Source organism: Ambystoma mexicanum, chromosome 1q (genome assembly GCF_040938575.1).
Source record: "Ambystoma mexicanum isolate Mex_15411 chromosome 1q, UKY_AmexF1_1, whole genome shotgun sequence".
NCBI classification, from domain to species: Eukaryota; Metazoa; Chordata; class Amphibia; order Caudata; family Ambystomatidae; genus Ambystoma; species Ambystoma mexicanum.
Genome location: NC_090922.1, coordinates 814,559,062 through 814,575,711, shown reverse-complemented (window position 1 = coordinate 814,575,711; position 16,650 = coordinate 814,559,062). Strand labels below are relative to the sequence as shown.

General features: G+C 39.3%; 1 protein-coding gene across 2 annotated transcripts in view; it reads right to left on the bottom strand.

The window, feature by feature from the left end:
- The window catches only part of LOC138537035 (2-5A-dependent ribonuclease-like), a 392,082-nt gene that overhangs the window by 166,626 nt on the left and 208,806 nt on the right, over nucleotides 1–16,650 (bottom strand). The window lies entirely within an intron of this gene.

Genomic DNA, 16,650 nt, shown 5'->3' with positions numbered 1-16,650 from the left:
TCCGGGGTGGTGTAGGTGGTTTTAAGCACTTCAAAATAGAGAACAGGGTGGAAAGACTGCAGGCACAGACGACTGCTCACCCTCTGGTCACACTCCGCTTAGATGTTCTATTGATCACTCTCAGTACAATTCGGCTGTGACTGCAAAGGACTTACAGCAACAACTACTATAAAACTCCCAGATTTCTACTTGCAGATTCATGCACATCCACATGCATGAACACAGAATACAGGTGTGAATATTTCCTACACAGTACATGTACACCTCTTCTAGTAATACAATACATCCGGAGAGCATAGCTCAGCGGCAACGTGCGTGCCTCGAAATCAAAACGAACCAAAGCAACACAGATTAGATCCCCGGGTCCACGCTTAGAAACCTCCGGATGTTTAAGCGCATTATAAGTACGCAACTAAGACAAAATAATTACGCAACTAAAAACAACCAATTCCTGTATCAGTGCCCCGATGCTCGCATGCTGCGTAAGCGCTTTAAAAATGTAAAATAAAATAAATAAAAATATAAACAGATTAATTGCCACTTACCCTGTATAAACTGTAAAATGAACTTACTGTCATTTTTACCATCTGCTATGATGAAGTGACAATTGCAAACCTTTCAGCTCTCCAAATTTTTGTTTACACAAACACCTATCTAAAAAAATATTGTTTCATATTATAAGATGGGAAAAATAACAGTATAATTATGAAAAAGACTGTCCAGTGTAGTGTACATAAATCTTCATTCAAGTACACACGCAGAGAATATCATTAGAAAGGCTCCCAGATCAAACAACACCACTGCCTCTATATAAATCCTTCTGCTTTATTTCCCACACCTTCACAAAGCCATACATTGAATGCTTTTATGTACAATCTCTGCCATTTGCCCTGTAAAAATAGCAAAACATGCATATGATTATTTCTTCTATCGCTTAACATCCATTAACATAACATTAAAAAAACAAGTGTGCGCTATACGTTTACTATTATACTCATTTGAAAAACATGTTCAACTAACAGATTCTAAATAATATGTACAGCATGAACATCGGCAAAGGAAAGTGCAAAACAATGTGTACATTAACAAAAGTGCTATAAACTCGCATATTCACTAACTTCTTTCTTTTACAATTTCAGTGAAGACCACTCTCCTGAAAAGCAGCAGCGTCTGAAGTACGAACAAGGACTTAGGATAAACCTACTCTTTCCATACAAAAAAGTAAGTACAAAACTAACATAATGTTCTAACTGTTAGATGTAGTATTAGTGCTTCCCCTTACCAGTTGCATACTTTATATTGTCAACTGAAGCACAGTATATAGTAACACACAAATACAAGAATAGCCTTCCCAATTTGATGTAGCTGCCCATTGCACAATCACACACCTCACACAATCATACTTACCATCATACTTAGACACTCATGCACAAAGCACAAATACACTGCACAACAGCCCAACCCACACTTTCTTTTTTTTCTCCAACAGACCCCAAAGAATGCCTACCAAAAAGCAACTCCATAGAAAGTAACGCAGAAGTAGAGCAAATCAAAATAAAAGTGTCCAAAATAAGCATCCATCTCTAGCAGATTTTGTACAAAAAGTTCAAACAAATCAGATAATACAGTCATTAAGCGAAACAAAACAAGCTTCCAGTACAGAAACTTTCCCTCCTCTATCGAAATGTAAAACCAAACAGAAAGTGATTAACAGGACTTCAGCTACCACTACTGCTAACGTTGCACCTATAAATCTTGATGTAGTGGCAAGTAAGCATACCAAAAAAAAATGTTTTACAAAAAATGTTCCGCCACAGAGTCCTTCAGAACCTTTTAAAAACAGGCGAGAAATCATGCACAACCCTTAAAACCTACCGTAGAAAATTAATCCTAGAAGCTCTAGTAGACAGTGCAATCCTTCTCAAAAGGAAGTTATTTATTTTAGTTTTAAAAAGGATGAAATGACTAACAAAACTAACTACTAAACTACAAAAAAGACTTCTCAATAAATAGAATATCAACAAAAATAGCTTCTTAAACATCTGTGGAGGTGAATGGAGTCACACCGCGACCACAGAACCATATTTTAATGAAGAAGTGTACAAACAAAAGCATACAAACCCAATTGCCATACATAGCAGTGGACGAGGGTATGAAAAACTTAATGACACCATTGTGGGACAAGAAACTCTGCTCACAAAAATATCACCAGAAAAACTCAGAATCACCTCCCCATTCTACTCAACTAAAATGCCCAGTCTACAAATGGCCGTGCACATCCATGTGTAACATTGCCAAAAAATCTTTCACATCTTTACGGCAGTTCCTCAATCAGTATGTAAAAAGCTAAATCAAAATGAAACTACTACAAAATATGGATGCCTGTCCAGTGCGCAAATACACAGGACTACAAGGACATTCATTAGCCTGCATTTCAGGACCTATTTTCAAAAGCACCTTCCATCATATCAAAATGATATGAACACATCATTTAACTATAAGAAATCTCGTCCAAAAACTCTACTATGCTAAAAGTCCTGCTTTAGCACTAGCCAATTTAAATAACAATCTTCTACAGGCTACAGCCAAGCAACTACTCGAAGAAATAGAGCATATCCAGAAGAAATACTAAAGTTTAAAAGTACCTCAGCTGAAGTACCAAACCATGTGTGTGTGTGTAAATACCAAAAGTGTGGGGGAGTAACTGTAAGTAGTCCGCTCAACTTCCTGGAGTTTCGTCAAAAATACAGCAGAAAATACACTAGAGGTTCCCCTTAATACCTCAAAGGTAACAGACAATGACAGTTGGCGTGTGTACGTATACTGCGCAAGTAGACCAAAATTACAGTAATCAATACTCAAAGTTAAATATCAAAGCTCATGACAACATCAGAGAATATATATGGATAAAGCCGTTGGATATGTGAAAGGTGATTTATTCAAAGTACAGCCGACACGTGTTTCGACCAATCGGTCGTTATCAAGGATGTTATTGATGTAATTACAAAAATTCGATCATCATCCACAGCAAGAGCATGTGATCACATACACATATTGGTGTCAAAATGAATTGTAAACATCAAAACAAAAGTGATACAAACATACTGTGCAATTAAAAGAATTTTACAAGGCATATATTCAAGATAAATGGGTGTATATACCCAGAATCAGGCACGGACAATCATGAGGGGCGAGAACAGAAGCGAGGGTATAAGACATGAAATATTTAAGCACATGATCGAATTTCACTTACTTTGTATAGTCAGATTTTCGCTATGTTGGAATAGTTTGTGTTAGCAATTAATATTGTTGCTACAGTTCGCTACAATCTAGGTGATCCCTATGTTAATTGGTGCAAGAATACCATTACATATAAGCATTGTTGAGACCCATTACCTGGCAAAAAATGCCTCATGTGGTTGTTAATAGTCATGGATATTAGAGAATGCTGGTAACTCACCAGTTAGATCATTTTGGGGATGAATCCTACAGATTAAGACATAAAATAAAGAAGTAGATTCTAAGTATACATAATAAGTATTCAGTAATATAGAGTTATTGGTTCTGATGGGATAAGTGCTAGAAAAATGGGCGAAAATTCCTTACCCTAGTTATTCTTTGGTAGAGCTTCTTAAGTGAAAAGAGTTGGTGATAAACTTGAAAAATTGTGCCTTTTTCATAAACCACTGTTTTAAGCCATTCAATTGAGAAAGTTGAAAAAGTGCAAGAAAAAGATGAGGTTTTACAATCAAGTATTACAAATCGTTTATCAAACATGCGTGGTACAAAAGAATACCGACGCCATGGAGATGTACGCTGTATGATAAACAACCTTGGCCCACCCACTTGGTTTGTTACATTAAGTTGTGCAGAATATGCATCGGAAGATTTACACGATTTCCTATGCATCGCAAACAAAAATAAAACAAACATAGATATAAAAACACCAGGAGAACTCTGCTCTCTAGATCATGTAAATGTATCAAGATATTTCCATCATCGCTTCATTACTATGCTACACTTTATTTGTAATAAGACAGTTCCTCCCCTCGGAGACGTGCAACACTTCTTTTGGAGATAAGAATACCAAGCCAGAGGAACAACACACATCCACATGCTATTATGGATTAAAGATGCTCCTAAATTTGGTCAGGACAGTGATGCCACTGTTTTGCAGTTCATCCAAAAATATGTCACTTGTGAAATTCCTTCACAAACAACACATAGTGACCGTCATGCACACATTTTACAATTTCAAAGACAAAAATGTGGGAAATATTGCAGTCACAAATATATAAAAAAAAAAAGGGAATTACTACACCAAATGCTGCTTTGGTTTCCCTAGACCAGTTTCAGCAACAGGTCAAGTAAACAACTTCATGTCTTCAGTTAGACATAGTGTCAAAGGTAAATCACCTAAGAACACATATTACATGAATAAAACAGAAGAATCAAAATACATCAATGATTACAATGCAATCATTGCCCTCCTATGGAATGCAAACATAGATGTGTAGTACATTGCAGACAATTCCACTGCAGTTGAACAATATGTCACAGCCTACTTAACCAAAGCAGAGAAAACAGAGCTTCAGGACCTCTGGGATGACATATCATCTGACAAAACACTATCACAGAAATTATACAGTTTAAGCATAAAAATGCTCTCTCATAGAGAATGTGGCTGCTATGAAGCTGCAGACAGTTTAACCGGTACTGCTTTTTATGAGTAATCTGACAATATAGTGTGGCTAAGTCTTGGTCCTGCTAAATATAGAAAAAGAGTTCTCAAATCATATGAGGACATAGAAACAATAGCCAAAAATTATCTCAACAACCAAGACATTTTGAAAAACTATTTACTAGACACATACTACCCAAACAGAAGTACCACTTTGGAAACCATGTGTCTCTACCACATAGCCCAAAACTTCACATACAAAAATAATGTTAAACCAGATGAAAAGAAAGGTAGATACAGAGTGGTAAATTGTGAAGGCAGCTTAGTGAAACTTACCAAACGGAGCTTAATTAATCATACAAATTGTCATTAAAAACTCCTCAACATAAAAAACTATTACATGTCCCTGCTACAACTTTTTAAACCAATGAGAAAAGAAAAAGAGTTACTGGATACATATGACTCCTATAAAGATGCTTTCAAAGCAAATGAAAGCACTATAACAGACGTAAACTTTACACAGTAGCAAACAATGTTGCACAATGAACAGCAACAAGAAGAACTCCAGGCCCAACTACAAGTGGACACGCCCGACAGTAGTCAACCTTCTGTAAAAGGAAGCCAAGAACCACTTGGACAGCCACTAATAGCATATGAGGCAGAATTACCCATGATAGAAGAAAACACCATGTGTCAGTATGAACAAGCTACAGAAGACTTTGCTGTACTAAACTCACAACTGAACAATGAGCAGCGTAGCATTTTCCAACAAATAACAAAACAAATTGAACATGGTGTGGAACATGAAAATAAAAACTGTACCTGCCAAGACTACAAACCTATACTGCTATATGTGAGTGGTGAAGCTGGTTCAGGCAAAATATTCTTAATCAAAATCATCAGCAAGTTCCTTCAACAATTGACAAACAACAAACTGTCAGCTGTTGTAACTGCCCCCACAGGTTTAGCTGCCTACAAGATAGGCGGTGTCACTTTACACCGATTACTACTCCTTCCAGTAGAACACCAAAACAAATTAGACTATTACAAACTTTCCACAAAATCTGCAGTGGAACTACGCAGAGTTTTCAAACAAATGAAAATGCTGCTAATAGATGAGGTGAGCATGGTCTCCAACCTAATGTTGGCTTTGATTCACCTCAGATTACAAGAGGTCCTCAAAACAGACTACGAACAGCTCTTTGGAGGAAAACACATTATTGTTTTCGGAGATCTTCTTCAATTGACACCAGTGAAAGCTGAACCTATTTTTAAAACCTTAGGGCACAAACTGTGCCGTAAAACTCTTGGCAGCATAGGAAATGTCAACCTTTGGCAACATTTCCAATGCAGAGAATTAACAGAAAACATGTGCCAGTCTGCAGACCTCACATACGCCAACATTTTAAAAAGTATTAAGTATTAGAGTTGGTGTACTATCTCAAGAAGCACTCTATGGCCATGACTCATGTGCTACTGATGTCATGGAACAATTAGCACACAGAAATGTCAATTGTATGTCCTTGATGCCAACTCTTGCAAGCTGTTCAAAATTCAATGAAACAATGTTGAAAAAAGAAATGCAACCAATAATTGAAATTTGCTCCACAGATAAACTGGACGTACATGGTATGACACTACCCATGTGGCAACAAGGCACAACAATAACAAATACCCTAGAAAACTCTATCTCCAACACAGCTGGTTTGGAGAAAATATTAAAAGTATCTTTAAACTGTAGAGTAATGCTTAAACGTAACCTTGACATGGAGCAAGGACTAGTTAATGGAGCACTTGGTACAGTTGTTATCTTTCAAACATACCCACGTGACAACGACATTCAATTTGTCAATATTCTCTTTGACAAACTTTCATAAGTTAAAAGGATAGGATGCTGAACAGCCCGCTTCCTTCTTTTCAAAGACATGTATGTACGCAGAGAAAGATTTTCACTAACTCTAGCATACGCAGTTACCATTCACAAATCACAAGGTCTTACCCTAGATAAAGCATTAATAGATATTGGTAGCACAGTCTTTAAAGAAGGCATGAGCTATGTAGCACTATCACGCTTACGTACACTTGAAAGGCTATTTCTAATCAACTTTGATGCAAGTAAAGGAAATGCAGATATTCCTTGCATTCTAGAATACAATAGGCTGCGTTCACTCCACACCCCCATCTAGAAACCTATCCTGTTCCACAAAAAGCAAAACGTTGTAAAAGAAAACTACTTCAAACTGAAACGATACAGGATATCACTACAATTCCTCCAAAGAAAAAAAAAGAAACTAATACTTCATCAAGTACCACAACGAAAGAAGAATCTACTGGTCAAAGTAACTCAACTACTTCTTCAAAGAAGCAACACACACCCCGAACAAATTACTTCGACACAGAACTGTCAGGTCTATTCAAATTTTCAAATATAACTGCTGTAAATAGCTATGCAAATGTAGCAATAAATGTTCTATTCCAATTGCCACCAATTAGTGTGAATATGTACTTACATAGTACAGTACAGACCAATTGTGTTTGCAAATGTTGGTCCTTCATAGAAATGCAACCAACAATCCTGACAACGCTTACAGTGTTCATGGAATAAGACAAGAATTGGACTACTGTGCTGGAATTGTCAAATTCACTATAGACTTACAAGAAGATCCACAAGAAGGTCTAATGTACTTACAACAAGTACTGGAAAACAAAAACATACCTATAAATGAAATCTTACAGATTTCATAAATGTGGAAACATACATGCACTCTCTGCAACCATGTGGCACAGGAAGAAGTCCCTAATGAACGCTTTGTGTATGTATCCATACCTAACTGTGAATCCATTCCATTTCAGCAACTGTACAAAATGCAAACCATGGCAGATTATGCACTACCTGCAATTCAGATAATCGCTCCACCTTACAAAAACAGACACATAGTAAATACTTAATAGTAATGCTTTTACGTTACAATGCAGATGGTACCAAAAACAACTGTAAACTGACTGGATTCACACATGGTCAAGTATCACTGGGTAAGAAAACCTTCACAACAATAGGTATAATCTACCACGCAGGAGCCACAACCAATGCAGGTCACTACACTGCATATATAAAAGAGAATTGTGGATGGTTCGAATGTAATGATAGTACCATTACTCTAAAGCAGAGATTGCCAGCAAATCTTGTAAACGCTTACTTAATATTCTTAAAACCAAAATTTCATACGTAATCTGTGTATGAACATAAGCAAAACTTCAACTTCAAAACTGTGCACAGTTAGAGTACGCCAACAGGTATCTAACTGCTCCAAGATTCTGCAACAAGCAAACACATACATAAATACCACTAAAATCAAACAGGGAATAAACAGTTAGAATACGCCAACAGGTATCTAACTGCCCCAAAAAATCTAAAACAAGCAAACAGATAAACAAATACTACTAAAATCAAACAAGAAATATACAGTTCGAATATGCCAAAAGGTACCTAACTGCCCCAAAAAATCTGCAAAAACTCAACAGATAGAGGAATAGCATAAAAGTAGAAATAAACAAGTAGAATACTCCAACAGGTATCTAATTGCCCCAAAAATCTGCAACAAGCCAAAAGATAGAAGATTAGCAAGAAACAAGAAATAAACAGTAAAACAATGAAAGAAATATATTGTACCACAACATAGAAGTTTTTTTTTTAATTCAGAATGGATTTTTTTTCCCACAGACCCAATGATTTAGAAAACAAACACAGAAACTGAGCATATTGCACAGTACACTGGTTTGAACTATAGTACTTGTAAAGTACTAAATATGAGGGTCAGAAAAATACAGAAATGCCTATTATGCAATGCAATAACTCATTATGAACTACCTGCTCTAACATATGATCTTTTCTTTATCACAGAGATCGAAAAAGTATGTCTGGTCCAGTTACCCATGTCATGAAAAAACTGCATACAACCACAAAAAACTCAACCAGTAAGTATACAATAAATAAACTCACAAAAACTGCACTCCTTGGTACAGTTACAAACTCCACTATCTTAACTGCATAGCCTAGCCAAAACTTAACATACAAACTCTACAAATGAAACAGTACACAAACTTTTGGGTTCTGGATATTTAATGGGTGTTTGAGTCTATGGGTGTGTTATGCTACGGTGGTTGTGGCCAGGGCCTAGACTCTGGTGGCCATGCACCCAAGACTCTAGGCCCTGGCCACAACCACCGCAGCATAACACACCTATAATACCAAACATTTTGACTGTGGTATGTAAGCTGCTTATAGGGGATATTAATTGCAATCAATCCTCTACTAACAACCCAAAACCAACATCATAATAAAGTAAAATAGGCAGTAGTGCATTTATTATGTCTGCGGACAACAGCAACAACCGCGGACATGGCGAACACATCAAGGGCACCTGCCACCTAAACAAATACAGTATTTGACCCATCTCTTACTCCCCAACCCTCCACAAGCACTTCTGCACACCAACACACTCCACAAAATTGCATTTTGCCTCTGTTCGCCACTGCACTGTCAGTGGATCCAAGATGGCGGGCGCAACAAAACAATGTGACGCACCTCACATCTCATCGGTGAGCGAGCGAACAGGGAAGTGTGTTCACGGAGCAGACATAGATATCACTACTTTTTGTTGCCTTATGTTTTGGCCATTTAAAAAACAAACTACTAGATGGATTTACACCAAATTAACAAAAGCACACTTTCAGGACTAAGCCGCCGCTCCTCCTGCAAATTTGGTGCTAATCCATCCAGCGGTTTGAGCTGTAGGTGTACGCAAAGTTTTTTCCCATTATGTCTATGGGAAAAAAAGACATTTTGGGACCCCCCTATAACTTTGCCCCCAGACTAAACCTCACAAAAATTTGCACAAATATTCAGAGTGGGCCATATACTTTTTTTGGTGAGGATTCGTCCAGGGGGAGCGAAGTTATAAGCCACCCAAAAGTGCTCTTCCAATGGGATTAGCAACTTAACCATAACTACACAGCCACTACCGTGGCCTGTGTAATAATCAACTAGAGCTGTTTGTATATCCCTTTGCCATGTGGCCCTTGGTGGCATATCTTACTTACCACACTCATTCGTCATTAGGAGTCCTCTGTTTTGCATTATAAGGTTCCATTGATTTGCCGTTGTTTGGCGAAGATTTGCCTTATTTGCAAAACAATTAATATTGAGGTCCCCCGCGATAATAATATGGTCAATAGTTGGGTCATTGTTTACAAATTCGAGCATCAGTTCTAAATCTTTAAAAAATGCAGCTTCTTGTATTGCAGTGTGATTCCAATATAGATTTAAACAAGAAAAACAGCCATGTCCCGAGGTGATCTTTACTAATTGCATATAGCTGTTAGGGACAGCCCATGGCATTACACCAAACCCTGAAGATGTCTTCCATTAGACCGGACATAGGTCTCCCCTTAAGCAAAGTGTGGGCCGGTAATAATGATATAGTGTGGTCCTCCCAAATTAGCGGTTCTGACAGCCATACTTCCTGCAACATTATCAAGTCATAGTCCGATAAGAGTTTTGTGGATGAAGCTGTCAAGTGCTTATGGCCCCTTGTGTTCCAAGACGCCAGTTTGCGAGTTTGATCGGAGGAGTACTTGAGTGGTTATTGCATTCTAACTGTTAATGACTCCAATCAAGCATTCCCACTAAGTCAGTGCCTTGTCTGGGATTGCTCAAGGGAAGCCCTTATTTATATATTTTTATGACAAGTTATAATCTGGATGATGAACCCTTGTATAACACCCCTCTCTTAGAATCCCCCTGACCCCACTGAGCCAAGAAGAAGGTTTGTTTTGCAAATTAAAAAGGTTTATTTGAAAAATTAAACAATAGATATATATCACACTTTTATAAATAAATTGATAATTGATAGCACACTTGTGAATATGAGCAGTAATCAGCAATAGGTAATCCTACAGTAGCACAGTTCTTGGTTACTTATGAATAAGAATAGAGGACTAAGGTAGCAGAGAATGCTTTATATGGTTCAAGGAAATGCAAGGTGGGACAGAATGCAACACAGAAATAATTTGATATGATTTCAACAAGAGATAATGTGATCACTTTTCCTTTTGACAATTCACTCCCCCCCTTTATGCAATATAACAAAATGTAAGGAGAGCACACAGTCTTCAAGAATACCAACAAAAATGCAATACAAAGTTCCAATTCCCCCCCAGCAAGCTTAGAGAAACAGGGATGATTTTAAATGCAGGCAAAGTACTTTAAATGTGGTGTGCAAAGAAGGGAAAAATATGCTAAAAATGATTTTAATTCCCTATAAGAGATTCAGGGTGGGTGATAGCTACTTTAAATTAGTTCAGGATCACTTTAGCAATGCTCTATGAATGATTGTCAAGTTGCAAACGAATTTCAGCAAAGGAAAGCAAGAAGGCAAGAAGCTGCTATTTTGACAAGTGAAGAAATTTGAGCCAAATCGCAAATCGCAGCACTTTTTCCGAGTGTGTCGAACTATAAGGAGTAGCATGTCGGTTTAGAGCTTGTTGGAAAGCTTAGAATCACAGCTTTAAAATGAAAGTTGAAACACGCTCCTAGCACAACCGGTTCAAGAGATACGGACGATTTCGTGAAGGTAGTTTTTCAGAACTGAAACAATGATTCAAAATGGCAAAATTACACTTTTACAGGTTGAAAATCGGAGAAGGGACACACGATTCCTATAATGCAGTTCTGGACAGGTTCAAATGTTTTGAATCAGATTATTTTAAGCTAAGAGATGGTTTCTGCACAGTTCTAGCTGGGTACTCACTCCTAATTTTGGAAGGAATGGGCCTCGTCACGGATCTGGTCAACAGGTTGGACTGGACTTCTGGGCGGTTTCTGGTACTGGTTCTCTGTTTATGGATCTCTGGTTCTGGTCTGGATCTCTGGTTCTGCTCACAGCGATCTGGTCTGGGTCCAGTCTGCAGTTCTGGATACAGCTCTGCTTTCTGGGTGTTTCTGGCACAGGGTTCTAGGCCAGAATCCGACAGCTCAGCCCGGCTGTTTGAATAATTTGCAAATGATTTTGAGGCCTGCTGAAAAAGGATTCAGCTTGTGGATTCAGGCCTCTCTGCTGCATGTTCTGGAGTCTGGATTCAAAGTTCTGGTCTCTGGAGATTGATGGATTTGAAGTCTGGAGTCTCCCGGCAAAGTGTCCCACAAGAAAGTGGAAAGTGAATGTCCCTACCTGGGTTTTGGTGTTCCTTTTATGTCTTTAGAAAATGGGTGTGTGTGTAGGCATAACTAAGCCTACCCCTCTCAACTTATCATTGGCCCAGTTCTCCTCTCTCCCTTGATTGGGGGAATTGAGTTGTGAGTCAGAGTGATGAGGTAGGTTTATGGTCAGAGGATCCTCCCCTTGTCAAATTGCACACAAATCTATTTGTGATCCAAATACATATTTCCCAGATACACAATTTGTTGAAATTACATACACACATCATATATCACATAAGGTAGTCTCTGTTCCAACTCAGATGTTTCTAAGAGCTTGGATTAAGAAATGACAACATTTTGTGCTTTTTGGTTGGTTTTCCAATATTGGACTTTTACCCAAATTTACACAGAGATACCCTGTCTCTCTACACATATTCCAGTAAATTTCCATGTCTCTAGCTTAAACCCAGTGTCTGCAACATGAATACATTGTAGGGTTTGGTCCCAGAACATCGTACGAAATTGAGTTTAGACTCAAATTGTAGGTACATATTCATTTTAAGGATCTCCAAATTGTACATTCCTGTCATCTGGTTACAATTAGTTATCAGTGTGTTTATAAAACATACATTTGCCTTCAATTCAATTCACAAAAAGTGTCTGGCCCGCCCCTAGGAACTAGGTGAGTCAGGGATCACATGTCTCTTCTTCCAGGCAGAGCTCTGTTTACAGTCCACACCCAAATCAACATATCCCATTCAATTGAAAGAGACTATTGTGTTGTGTCCAGCAGGCTGGAGGAGAAACTCCTCCCTCTCAATCAACAGGGCCATGTGATATCCTGCCTTCTTGGGTGGAGTTCAGAGGTGAGAAGGTTTCCCAGCCTCTTGGACTGTTAATTGAATCAGCCTGTCTTCTGGGAACAGCAGGTGTTTAAGAATTTTAATTAACCAAAGGGCTTTGAAGTTTCCAGCTGGCTCAGGATCCTTTTGCAACTCCTGTCAGAGTTTAGACCGCTAGCACCGGTTTGTGTCCAATGCCAGTACTGCACCTATTTTTGGGATCTGTCTTGAATTAATACATTTCCAAAAGAAAGGATTTTACTTGCTAGTATATGATCCTTGCTTAACATGGCATTGGTGTTTTTCCGATGGCACCACCTTTTACCCATGGCGCTTCCGGTCCATCACGCTCGCACTGGTGGGTGTCAGGTTAGGTGACCATTTTGGTGTGCGCAAAACTGCGCGGTTCTCCTGGATTCTGGTGCAATTGTGGCCTTTTCCGCCATCTTGGATTTCCTTAGCCCACAGCACCAAATGTTGCAGCTTAATCACTCAAAGGTGGGTCAATATCCCTGACATAACTAATGACGGCTCTTTGATCACATTGACATTTCTACTGTTGGTTTGGTTGTTAACCTGGACATGAGATTGTCAGAGGGGCGTTCATCCACGTTTTTTTAAAGGTTTGTGCTTGTATAGATAATGGCACTGCATTATTCGGTAAGGAGGGCTCAGAAGGATTTATAATCAAAAAGCCCAACTCATAAATGTCATGTCTAGCTTGCCAGATGATATTTCTGATCACCCTTGACATCCATAATTTTACCACAGATGAATCATACTGATGCAGAAATTCCACTTGAGCAAAGTCGACATGTGTTATTTCCTCTAGGGAGGCTACCTCATTCATGATGTTTAGTACAGAAATCCTGTTCAGATCATATAGAGGGAAACTCCCCCCCCACCGACAATGCAGAATGAAGCTGAAGAGCATTTGTTCATCACATTTGCCAACCCTGTTGTTTTTTGGACCTCCTCTATTTACGAAAAGGTAACTAACTAATGTTAGTTACCTTTTCGTTGTTCTGTGGACGGGTGAAGGATTGTTGTTTCAGTATTGTCGGCCCTACTGTTTTACGTTGTTCATCGTAAAAGGGTCATCTGAGTTAACGCTATTTGTTATCTCAACACGCTCTTGTATAAACTGGGGGCGAGATACAAATTGCTTAATCGATCTTTGAATTTCCTCCCTTCTATCTTCTAGGGTAGAAAAATGGTTTTTCAAATTCCCTGAGGCTTTCTTTGTCAGAGGAATCGAAGGAAGAACTGATTCCTGGTGCACTGATTTTTTAATCTGTAAACTCACGCCCCCCCCCCCCCCATTTTTCCACCTCTTTCATGAGATTGTCCAATGGGGGGTAGGCTAAATCTAATTTCTTCGGTTTCTCCATGATTGCCCCTTTAGTTTGATTCACACCCAATGCCAGATTGGCTTTATTTATCGTAGCATATTTTTTTAACATTGCGAAACGTGCTTCCTTCGATTTCTGGCTCGTTAGCCTCAGTGACTGAATAAAGTGTCATGGATTAGACTTAGTTCATACATCCAAAGTTTTTTATATTCTTAGTTTTTTTTATTTTTTATTGCCTTGGTTGGTACTGGCTTCGTCTTATCCTGGGCAGAAAAAAATGTAAAAGTAGGTTTAGAGCCTCGATTGTCTTGGATGGTCTCCATAGCTTCGTTTTTTCCTTGATTCTGAGATGAATTCGCAGTTTCAATGACACTTATGTATTCGTCCGGACCATCCTTCCTGACGATCTCGTCAGTGGGATAAGACAATTTGGTTATTAATCTTGCTTGTTTTTTTTTAATAAGTGGGGTCTTACTCAATTTGGTGTTGGGACTAATTTGTGTGTCAACTACGCTATTGGGCAGTGGTTTCACAAGATGGAGCACAGAGTGAGTGTCTATCAGCGGCTTGGTCATAGTTGCTATTTCCAACGTACGCACCATCACAGATTTTGTTTCAAGTAGTTCCTTTAACACGAAATTATGATCAATCAATCTGGCATCTAAAGTTTCATATAACTTGGCTATAAAACATGGTGCGGTGTTCATTGCCTGTAAGGATATCTCAGCAAATGAGAAAGACATAGCTGTTAAGGGAATATGATTCTGGTGTCCCGGGTCCTTCCGGTTTCTCAGTGTTGGCTGTATATACGTAATTGAGAGAGCTGAGCACTCCTCTGGTGACTGGGAAAACATTACAGGTGATTGATATAGGTGCTCAGGTGGCGCCATGATTTGTCTTTCATCAGAAGTGTTTGCTCAACACACCGTAGACGCCCCCTCATCTAACGTAATTAGAGAGGTTTCTGCAACCATATCCAAGCCACCACCCCTCGTTATTTCCCCTCCCAACACTACGGTTGGATGTAAATCTTGTTTGGCCCCGTGCACCAGTGCTTTAATTTGAACTTGATTCTGAGGGGGTTGCACAGAGATTTCACATTGCTGTTGAATTTGCGGTAACTGGGCGTATATCCCCAAAAGATCAGTTTCCGTGAAAGCTAGTAATAGCGAGTCAGACGGAGTACACAAATCATTGTGTGCACTCTTGGCCGGCTCTAGTGTTATTTTATCCACCCTGCGCTCGCTCTCTTTATCAGTGTTTGCTTGGTCTGAGAAATAATTCATTATGTCCGACGTTAGTGATGAGCTTTTAGCTCGAGTGGACATTTTAGAATTGCGGGTTAAACTGATTGAATTTGCCGTTCGTTTAGGCGTTTTTATGCGCTCTCACCATAGCCTCCGCTATTTTCTTTGGAGAAGGCATTGCCGTTACTACTGTGTACAGTTTCACCATGCACCAGAGTGTATGCTGCCGCGGGTGAGCCGTACACGCACTCAATTCAATTTCTACAATTCTACGCAAGTTCGTACACAAGTACAGAATAGATTTAAAGGTGGCAAACTTACAAAGCGAGGCACATGCATAAACAATTACACCTTAGAACAAAAGAATTCATTAAAAGAAAAACTTGCCAGTGCTTAATCATTAGCCTCCCCCGCCTCTACGCCCTCCAGCCTTATCAGTCGTATCAGCCCGTTGATGAAGCCCTTCGTTAATGTGCACGCACTCGAGATGATATGGGCTTCTGGGAGGAGGGGGCGGATACCGTGTTTATCACATGATAGTCGCAGTTGGAGAATCTAAATTGTTCGTTCTGGTCCACAATGTAAAGCAGCAACCACGAGAGTATCCAGCCATATCAGCCCTTGATGAAACCCTTCGTGAATGTGCGCCCTTCCTCTCAGTACTTTGAGGTGATGATTCAATGGAGCAAGTCTTGCTCTTCTTCATCTCAGTTATTTTAGGAAATGGTTCAGTGGAGTCAGCCCTAATATTCCTCGTCCCATTTCTGGTGGTACTACTGCTATAACATAGATACATGGGAGAACATATGTAGCAGAGGAAGGAAAAGAAGGTGAGTGAGGGTGTCTTATTCCACGTTATCCCATGATGTCCTCCCTGTATGCCAGAGGGGAAATCCTTCCCCATGAGATCCACCTGTGGAGTATCACCCCAGGGGGACTATCGGGTAGCATGCTCACCTCCCTGGCCTCATGGAAAGGGTCTCCCCCTCAGGGAGAAGGAACGATATCATAGGAATCGTCACAGGCCATAGGTTTCCTTACTTGTCGCACAAACCCTGTCTTTATAGACTGAAGAAGAACCTCACTTAAGTGTCCCAGATCTTTGATGATGCTTTGTAGGGTAGCCAGAACCGTAGGAGGTTTCGCAGGAGTCACCTCTGATGTGCTTTCATTTTCAGGTACTATTCCTAGCCAGTAAGCTGCACATGGTGTTAACTTTAATTTCTGTTTATTGACATTTTGCAAGTTAGTCGTAACAAGAGCAGAGGGCCAACATGGTGAAAGCACTGATCTTTGGAGAGCCTGCACCACTCAGGAAAACAACATACTG